This window comes from Oncorhynchus nerka, linkage group LG27 (assembly GCF_034236695.1).
Source record: "Oncorhynchus nerka isolate Pitt River linkage group LG27, Oner_Uvic_2.0, whole genome shotgun sequence".
In the NCBI taxonomy this organism is placed as follows: domain Eukaryota; kingdom Metazoa; phylum Chordata; class Actinopteri; order Salmoniformes; family Salmonidae; genus Oncorhynchus; species Oncorhynchus nerka.
Window position 1 is genome coordinate 100,683,739 of NC_088422.1, and position 10,207 is coordinate 100,693,945.

A 10,207-nucleotide genomic window follows, 5' to 3' on the forward strand; every position below is an offset into this window, starting at 1 on the left:
CAGAGATATACAGAGAGGTATGGAGAAATCAGATGAAATCAGAGATAGACAGAGAGGTAGGGAGAAATCAGATGAAATCAGAGATAGACAGAGAGGTAGGGAGAAACCAGATGAAATCAGAGATAGACAGAGAGGTAGGGAGAAATCAGATGAAATCAGAGATAGACAGAGAGGTAGGGAGAAATCAGATGAAATCAGAGATAGACAGAGAGGTAGGGAGAAATCAGATGAAATCAGAGATAGACAGAGAGGTAGGGAGAAACCAGATGAAATCAGAGATAGACAGAGAGGTAGGGAGAAATCAGATGAAATCAGAGATAGACAGAGAGGTAGGGAGAAATCAGATGAAATCAAAGATATACAGAGAGGTAGGGAGAAACCAGATGAAATCAGAGATATACAGAGAGGTAGGGAGAAATCAGATGAAATCAAAGATATACAGAGAGGTAGGGAGAAACCAGATGAAATCAGAGATATACAGAGAGGTAGGGAGAAATCAGATGAAATCAAAGATATACAGAGAGGTAGGTAGAAATCAGATGAAATCAGATGAAATCAGAGATAGACAGAGAGGTAGGGAGAAATCAGATGAAATCAGATGAAATCAGAGATAGACAGAGAGGTAGGGAGAAATCAGATGAAATCAGATGAAATCAGAGATAGACAGAGAGGTAGGGAGAAATCAGATGAAATCAGAGATATACAGAGAGGTAGGGAGAAACCAGATGAAATCAGAGATAGACAGAGAGGTAGGGAGAAATCAGATGAAATCAGAGATATACAGAGAGGTAGGTAGAAATCAGATGAAATCAGAGATAGACAGAGAGGTAGGGAGAAATCAGATGAAATCAGAGATATACAGAGAGGTAGGTAGAAATCAGATGAAATCAAAGATAGACAGAGAGGTAGGGAGAAATCAGATGAAATCAGAGATATACAGAGAGGTAGGTAGAAATCAGATGAAATCAGAGATATACAGAGAGGTAGGTAGAAATCAGATGAAATCAGAGATATACAGAGAGGTAGGTAGAAATCAGATGAAATCAGAGATAGACAGAGAGGTAGGGAGAAATCAGATGAAATCAGAGATAGGGAGAGAGGTAGGGAGAAACCAGATGAAATCAGATGAAATCAGAGATAGACAGAGAGGTAGGGAGAAATCAGATGAAATCAGAGATAGACAGAGAGGTAGAGAGAAATCAGATGAAATCAGAGGTAGACAGAGAGGTAGGGAGAAATCAGATGAAATCAGATGAAATCAGAGATAGACAGAGGTAGGGAGAAATCAGATGAAATCAGAGATAGACAGAGAGGTAGGGAGAAATCAGATGAAATCAGAGATAGACAGAGAGGTAGGGAGAAATCAGATGAAATCAGATGAAATCAGAGTTAGACAGAGAGGTAGGGAGAAATCAGATGAAATCAGAGATAGACAGAGAAGTAGGGAGAAATCAGATGAAATCAGAGATAGACAGAGAGGTAGGGAGAAATCAGATGAAATCAAAGATATACAGATAGGTAGGGAGAAACCAGATGAAATCAGAGATAGACAGAGAGGTAGGGAGAAATCAGATGAAATCAGATGAAATCAGAGATAGACAGAGGTAGGGAGAAATCAGATGAAATCAGAGATAGACAGAGAGGTAGGGAGAAATCAGATGAAATCAGAGATAGACAGAGAGGTAGGGAGAAATCAGATGAAATCAGATGAAATCAGAGTTAGACAGAGAGGTAGGGAGAAATCAGATGAAATCAGAGATAGACAGAGAAGTAGGGAGAAATCAGATGAAATCAGAGATAGACAGAGAGGTAGGGAGAAATCAGATGAAATCAAAGATATACAGATAGGTAGGGAGAAACCAGATGAAATCAGAGATAGACAGAGAGGTAGGGAGAAATCAGATGAAATCAGAGATATACAGAGAGGTAGGGAGAAATCAGATGAAATCAGAGATAGACAGAGAGGTAGGGAGAAATCAGATGAAATCAGAGATATACAGAGAGGTAGGTAGAAATCAGATGAAATCAGAGATAGACAGAGAGGTAGGTAGAAATCAGATGAAATCAGAGATATACAGAGAGGTAGGTAGAAATCAGATGAAATCAGAGATATACAGAGAGGTAGGTAGAAATCAGATGAAATCAGAGATAGGGAGAGAGGTAGGGAGAAACCAGATGAAATCAGATGAAATCAGAGATAGACAGAGAGGTAGGGAGAAATCAGATGAAATCAGAGATAGACAGAGAGGTAGAGAGAAATCAGATGAAATCAGAGGTAGACAGAGAGGTAGGGAGAAATCAGATGAAATCAGATGAAATCAGAGATAGACAGAGGTAGGGAGAAATCAGATGAAATCAGAGATAGACAGAGAGGTAGGGAGAAATCAGATGAAATCAGAGATAGACAGAGAGGTAGGGAGAAATCAGATGAAATCAGAGTTAGACAGAGAGGTAGGGAGAAATCAGATGAAATCAGAGATAGACAGAGAAGTAGGGAGAAATCAGATGAAATCAGAGATAGACAGAGAGGTAGGGAGAAATCAGATGAAATCAAAGATATACAGATAGGTAGGGAGAAACCAGATGAAATCAGAGATAGACAGAGAGGTAGGGAGAAATCAGATGAAATCAGAGATATACAGAGAGGTAGGGAGAAATCAGATGAAATCAGAGATAGACAGAGAGGTAGGGAGAAATCAGATGAAATCAGAGATATACAGAGAGGTAGGTAGAAATCAGATGAAATCAGAGATAGACAGAGAGGTAGGTAGAAATCAGATGAAATCAGAGATATACAGAGAGGTAGGTAGAAATCAGATGAAATCAAAGATAGACAGAGAGGTAGGGAGAAATCAGATGAAATCAGAGATATACAGAGAGGTAGGTAGAAATCAGATGAAATCAGAGATATACAGAGAGGTAGGTAGAAATCAGATGAAATCAGAGATATACAGAGAGGTAGGTAGAAATCAGATGAAATCAGAGATATACAGAGAGGTAGGTAGAAATCAGATGAAATCAGAGATAGACAGAGAGGTAGGGAGAAATCAGATGAAATCAGAGATAGGGAGAGAGGTAGGGAGAAACCAGATGAAATCAGATGAAATCAGAGATAGACAGAGAGGTAGGGAGAAATCAGATGAAATCAGAGATAGACAGAGAGGTAGAGAGAAATCAGATGAAATCAGAGGTAGACAGAGAGGTAGGGAGAAATCAGATGAAATCAGATGAAATCAGAGATAGACAGAGGTAGGGAGAAATCAGATGAAATCAGAGATAGACAGAGAGGTAGGGAGAAATCAGATGAAATCAGAGATAGACAGAGAGGTAGGGAGAAATCAGATGAAATCAGATGAAATCAGAGATATACAGAGAGGTAGGGAGAAATCAGATGAAATCAGATGAAATCAGAGTTAGACAGAGAGGTAGGGAGAAATCAGATGAAATCAGATGAAATCAGAGATATACAGAGAGGTAGGGAGAAACCAGATGAAATCAAAGATATACAGATAGGTAGGGAGAAACCAGATGAAATCAGAGATAGACAGAGAGGTAGGGAGAAATCAGATGAAATCAGAGATAGACAGAGAGGTAGGGAGAAATCAGATGAAATCAGAGATATACAGAGAGGTAGGTAGAAATCAGATGAAATCAGAGATAGACAGAGAGGTAGGTAGAAATCAGATGAAATCAGAGATATACAGAGAGATAGGTAGAAATCAGATGAAATCAGAGATATACAGAGAGGTAGGTAGAAATCAGATGAAATCAGAGATATACAGAGAGGTAGGTAGAAATCAGATGAAATCAGAGATATACAGAGAGGTAGGTAGAAATCAGATGAAATCAGAGATAGACAGAGAGGTAGGGAGAAATCAGATGAAATCAGAGATAGGGAGAGAGGTAGGGAGAAACCAGATGAAATCAGATGAAATCAGAGATAGACAGAGAGGTAGGGAGAAATCAGATGAAATCAGAGATAGACAGAGAGGTAGGGAGAAATCAGATGAAATCAGAGATAGGGAGAGAGGTAGGGAGAAACCAGATGAAATCAGATGAAATCAGAGATAGACAGAGAGGTAGAGAGAAATCAGATGAAATCAGAGGTAGACAGAGAGGTAGGGAGAAATCAGATGAAATCAGATGAAATCAGAGATAGACAGAGGTAGGGAGAAATCAGATGAAATCAGAGATAGACAGAGAGGTAGGGAGAAATCAGATGAAATCAGAGATAGACAGAGAGGTAGGGAGAAATCAGATGAAATCAGATGAAATCAGAGTTAGACAGAGAGGTAGGGAGAAATCAGATGAAATCAGAGATAGACAGAGAAGTAGGGAGAAATCAGATGAAATCAGAGATAGACAGAGAGGTAGGGAGAAATCAGATGAAATCAAAGATATACAGATAGGTAGGGAGAAACCAGATGAAATCAGAGATAGACAGAGAGGTAGGGAGAAATCAGATGAAATCAGAGATATACAGAGAGGTAGGGAGAAATCAGATGAAATCAGAGATAGACAGAGAGGTAGGGAGAAATCAGATGAAATCAGAGATATACAGAGAGGTAGGTAGAAATCAGATGAAATCAGAGATAGACAGAGAGGTAGGTAGAAATCAGATGAAATCAGAGATATACAGAGAGGTAGGTAGAAATCAGATGAAATCAAAGATAGACAGAGAGGTAGGGAGAAATCAGATGAAATCAGAGATATACAGAGAGGTAGGTAGAAATCAGATGAAATCAGAGATATACAGAGAGGTAGGTAGAAATCAGATGAAATCAGAGATATACAGAGAGGTAGGTAGAAATCAGATGAAATCAGAGATAGACAGAGAGGTAGGGAGAAATCAGATGAAATCAGAGATAGACAGAGAGGTAGGGAGAAATCAGATGAAATCAGAGATAGGGAGAGAGGTAGGGAGAAACCAGATGAAATCAGATGAAATCAGAGATAGACAGAGAGGTAGGGAGAAATCAGATGAAATCAGAGATAGACAGAGAGGTAGAGAGAAATCAGATGAAATCAGAGGTAGACAGAGAGGTAGGGAGAAATCAGATGAAATCAGATGAAATCAGAGATAGACAGAGGTAGGGAGAAATCAGATGAAATCAGAGATAGACAGAGAGGTAGGGAGAAATCAGATGAAATCAGAGATAGACAGAGAGGTAGGGAGAAATCAGATGAAATCAGATGAAATCAGAGATATACAGAGAGGTAGGGAGAAATCAGATGAAATCAGATGAAATCAGAGTTAGACAGAGAGGTAGGGAGAAATCAGATGAAATCAGATGAAATCAGAGATATACAGAGAGGTAGGGAGAAACCAGATGAAATCAAAGATATACAGATAGGTAGGGAGAAACCAGATGAAATCAGAGATAGACAGAGAGGTAGGGAGAAATCAGATGAAATCAGAGATAGACAGAGAGGTAGGGAGAAATCAGATGAAATCAGAGATATACAGAGAGGTAGGTAGAAATCAGATGAAATCAGAGATAGACAGAGAGGTAGGTAGAAATCAGATGAAATCAGAGATATACAGAGAGATAGGTAGAAATCAGATGAAATCAAAGATAGACAGAGAGGTAGGGAGAAATCAGATGAAATCAGAGATATACAGAGAGGTAGGTAGAAATCAGATGAAATCAGAGATATACAGAGAGGTAGGTAGAAATCAGATGAAATCAGAGATATACAGAGAGGTAGGTAGAAATCAGATGAAATCAGAGATAGACAGAGAGGTAGGGAGAAATCAGATGAAATCAGAGATAGGGAGAGAGGTAGGGAGAAACCAGATGAAATCAGATGAAATCAGAGATAGACAGAGAGGTAGGGAGAAATCAGATGAAATCAGAGATAGACAGAGAGGTAGGGAGAAATCAGATGAAATCAGAGATAGGGAGAGAGGTAGGGAGAAACCAGATGAAATCAGATGAAATCAGAGATAGACAGAGAGGTAGGGAGAAATCAGATGAAATCAGAGATAGACAGAGAGGTAGAGAGAAATCAGATGAAATCAGAGGTAGACAGAGAGGTAGGGAGAAATCAGATGAAATCAGATGAAATCAGAGATAGACAGAGGTAGGGAGAAATCAGATGAAATCAGAGATAGACAGAGAGGTAGGGAGAAATCAGATGAAATCAGAGATAGACAGAGAGGTAGGGAGAAATCAGATGAAATCAGATGAAATCAGAGATATACAGAGAGGTAGGGAGAAATCAGATGAAATCAGATGAAATCAGAGTTAGACAGAGAGGTAGGGAGAAATCAGATGAAATCAGATGAAATCAGAGTTAGACAGAGAGGTAGGGAGAAATCAGATGAAATCAGAGATAGACAGAGAGGTAGGGAGAAATCAGATGAAATCAGAGATAGACAGAGAAGTAGGGAGAAATCAGATGAAATCAGAGATAGACAGAGAGGTAGGGAGAAATCAGATGAAATCAGAGATATACAGAGAGGTAGGTAGAAATCAGATGAAATCAGAGATAGACAGAGAGGTAGGTAGAAATCAGATGAAATCAGAGATATACAGAGAGATAGGTAGAAATCAGATGAAATCAAAGATAGACAGAGAGGTAGGGAGAAATCAGATGAAATCAGAGATATACAGAGAGGTAGGTAGAAATCAGATGAAATCAGAGATATACAGAGAGGTAGGTAGAAATCAGATGAAATCAGAGATATACAGAGAGGTAGGTAGAAATCAGATGAAATCAGAGATAGACAGAGAGGTAGGGAGAAATCAGATGAAATCAGAGATAGGGAGAGAGGTAGGGAGAAACCAGATGAAATCAGATGAAATCAGAGATAGACAGAGAGGTAGGGAGAAATCAGATGAAATCAGAGGTAGACAGAGAGGTAGGGAGAAATCAGATGAAATCAGATGAAATCAGAGATAGACAGAGGTAGAGAGAAATCAGAGGTAGACAGAGAGGTAGGGAGAAATCAGATGAAATCAGATGAAATCAGAGATAGACAGAGGTAGGGAGAAATCAGATGAAATCAGAGATATACAGAGAGGTAGGTAGAAATCAGATGAAATCAGAGATATACAGAGAGGTAGGTAGAAATCAGATGAAATCAGAGATATACAGAGAGGTAGGTAGAAATCAGATGAAATCAGAGATAGACAGAGAGGTAGGGAGAAATCAGATGAAATCAGAGATAGGGAGAGAGGTAGGGAGAAACCAGATGAAATCAGATGAAATCAGAGATAGACAGAGAGGTAGGGAGAAATCAGATGAAATCAGAGATAGACAGAGAGGTAGAGAGAAATCAGATGAAATCAGAGGTAGACAGAGAGGTAGGGAGAAATCAGATGAAATCAGATGAAATCAGAGATAGACAGAGGTAGGGAGAAATCAGATGAAATCAGATGAAATCAGAGATATACAGAGAGGTAGGGAGAAATCAGATGAAATCAGAGATAGACAGAGAGGTAGGGAGAAATCAGATGAAATCAGATGAAATCAGAGATATACAGAGAGGTAGGGAGAAATCAGATGAAATCAGATGAAATCAGAGTTAGACAGAGAGGTAGGGAGAAATCAGATGAAATCAGATGAAATCAGAGATATACAGAGAGGTAGGGAGAAACCAGATGAAATCAAAGATATACAGATAGGTAGGGAGAAACCAGATGAAATCAGAGATAGACAGAGAGGTAGGGAGAAATCAGATGAAATCAGAGATATACAGAGAGGTAGGGAGAAATCAGATGAAATCAGAGATAGACAGAGAGGTAGGGAGAAATCAGATGAAATCAGAGATATACAGAGAGGTAGGTAGAAATCAGATGAAATCAGAGATAGACAGAGAGGTAGGTAGAAATCAGATGAAATCAGAGATATACAGAGAGATAGGTAGAAATCAGATGAAATCAAAGATAGACAGAGAGGTAGGGAGAAATCAGATGAAATCAGAGATATACAGAGAGGTAGGTAGAAATCAGATGAAATCAGAGATATACAGAGAGGTAGGTAGAAATGAGATGAAATCAGAGATATACAGAGAGGTAGGTAGAAATCAGATGAAATCAGAGATAGACAGAGAGGTAGGGAGAAATCAGATGAAATCAGAGATAGGGAGAGAGGTAGGGAGAAACCAGATGAAATCAGATGAAATCAGAGATAGACAGAGAGGTAGGGAGAAATCAGATGAAATCAGAGATAGACAGAGAGGTAGGGAGAAATCAGATGAAATCAGAGATAGGGAGAGAGGTAGGGAGAAACCAGATGAAATCAGATGAAATCAGAGATAGACAGAGAGGTAGGGAGAAATCAGATGAAATCAGAGATAGACAGAGAGGTAGAGAGAAATCAGATGAAATCAGAGGTAGACAGAGAGGTAGGGAGAAATCAGATGAAATCAGATGAAATCAGAGATAGACAGAGGTAGGGAGAAATCAGATGAAATCAGAGATAGACAGAGAGGTAGGGAGAAATCAGATGAAATCAGAGATAGACAGAGAGGTAGGGAGAAATCAGATGAAATCAGATGAAATCAGAGATATACAGAGAGGTAGGGAGAAATCAGATGAAATCAGATGAAATCAGAGTTAGACAGAGAGGTAGGGAGAAATCAGATGAAATCAGATGAAATCAGAGTTAGACAGAGAGGTAGGGAGAAATCAGATGAAATCAGAGATAGACAGAGAGGTAGGGAGAAATCAGATGAAATCAGAGATAGACAGAGAAGTAGGGAGAAATCAGATGAAATCAGAGATAGACAGAGAGGTAGGGAGAAATCAGATGAAATCAGAGATATACAGAGAGGTAGGTAGAAATCAGATGAAATCAGAGATAGACAGAGAGGTAGGTAGAAATCAGATGAAATCAGAGATATACAGAGAGATAGGTAGAAATCAGATGAAATCAAAGATAGACAGAGAGGTAGGGAGAAATCAGATTAAATCAGAGATATACAGAGAGGTAGGTAGAAATCAGATGAAATCAGAGATATACAGAGAGGTAGGTAGAAATCAGATGAAATCAGAGATATACAGAGAGGTAGGTAGAAATCAGATGAAATCAGAGATAGACAGAGAGGTAGGGAGAAATCAGATGAAATCAGAGATAGGGAGAGAGGTAGGGAGAAACCAGATGAAATCAGATGAAATCAGAGATAGACAGAGAGGTAGGGAGAAATCAGATGAAATCAGAGATAGACAGAGAGGTAGAGAGAAATCAGATGAAATCAGAGGTAGACAGAGAGGTAGGGAGAAATCAGATGAAATCAGATGAAATCAGAGATAGACAGAGGTAGGGAGAAATCAGATGAAATCAGAGATAGACAGAGAGGTAGGGAGAAATCAGATGAAATCAGAGATAGACAGAGAGGTAGGGAGAAATCAGATGAAATCAGATGAAATCAGAGATATACAGAGAGGTAGGGAGAAATCAGATGAAATCAGATGAAATCAGAGTTAGACAGAGAGGTAGGGAGAAATCAGATGAAATCAGATGAAATCAGAGTTAGACAGAGAGGTAGGGAGAAATCAGATGAAATCAGAGATAGACAGAGAGGTAGGGAGAAATCAGATGAAATCAGAGATAGACAGAGAGGTAGGGAGAAATCAGATGAAATCAGAGTTAGACAGAGAGGTAGGGAGAAATCAGATGAAATCAGAGATAGACAGAGAGGTAGGGAGAAATCAGATGAAATCAGAGATAGACAGAGAGGTTGGGAGAAATCAAATGAAATCAAAGAGCTGCTGTCCAGTGTGACCCCAAGGAGCCGTATTTGGTGGCCACACCTGCTGAGCTCTAAACAGCTGGTGATCTGACAGAGTTAGATTCTGCCCTTACTGACCCATGTGACCCCAGTAAGCCGTCTTCAGGGAGCCACACCTGCCGGTGGTGTTTATTGGTCAGGCTGGTTCCTGCTGACCCCTGTGACCCCAGTAGCCACACCTGCCGGTGGTGTTTATTGGTCAGGCTGGTTCCTGCTGACCAGGACGTCTATAAACAGACTGGTTAAAACACATAGCAACTCCTCAGTGTGAATGTTGTGGTCCCTTCCAAACGTTGTACCCCTTGAACACATCAATATTACTACAGCCATGTAATTTCAAGAGCAGGTTAAACCCGTCAGGACGGTCATGCTGGTCTGTTGTTGTGAAGACGTAACAGTAGTGACTCCACAAATCACAAAAAACAGTTTCTATTAGCTGACCAGGGTTTATTTGATGACAATTAGTAT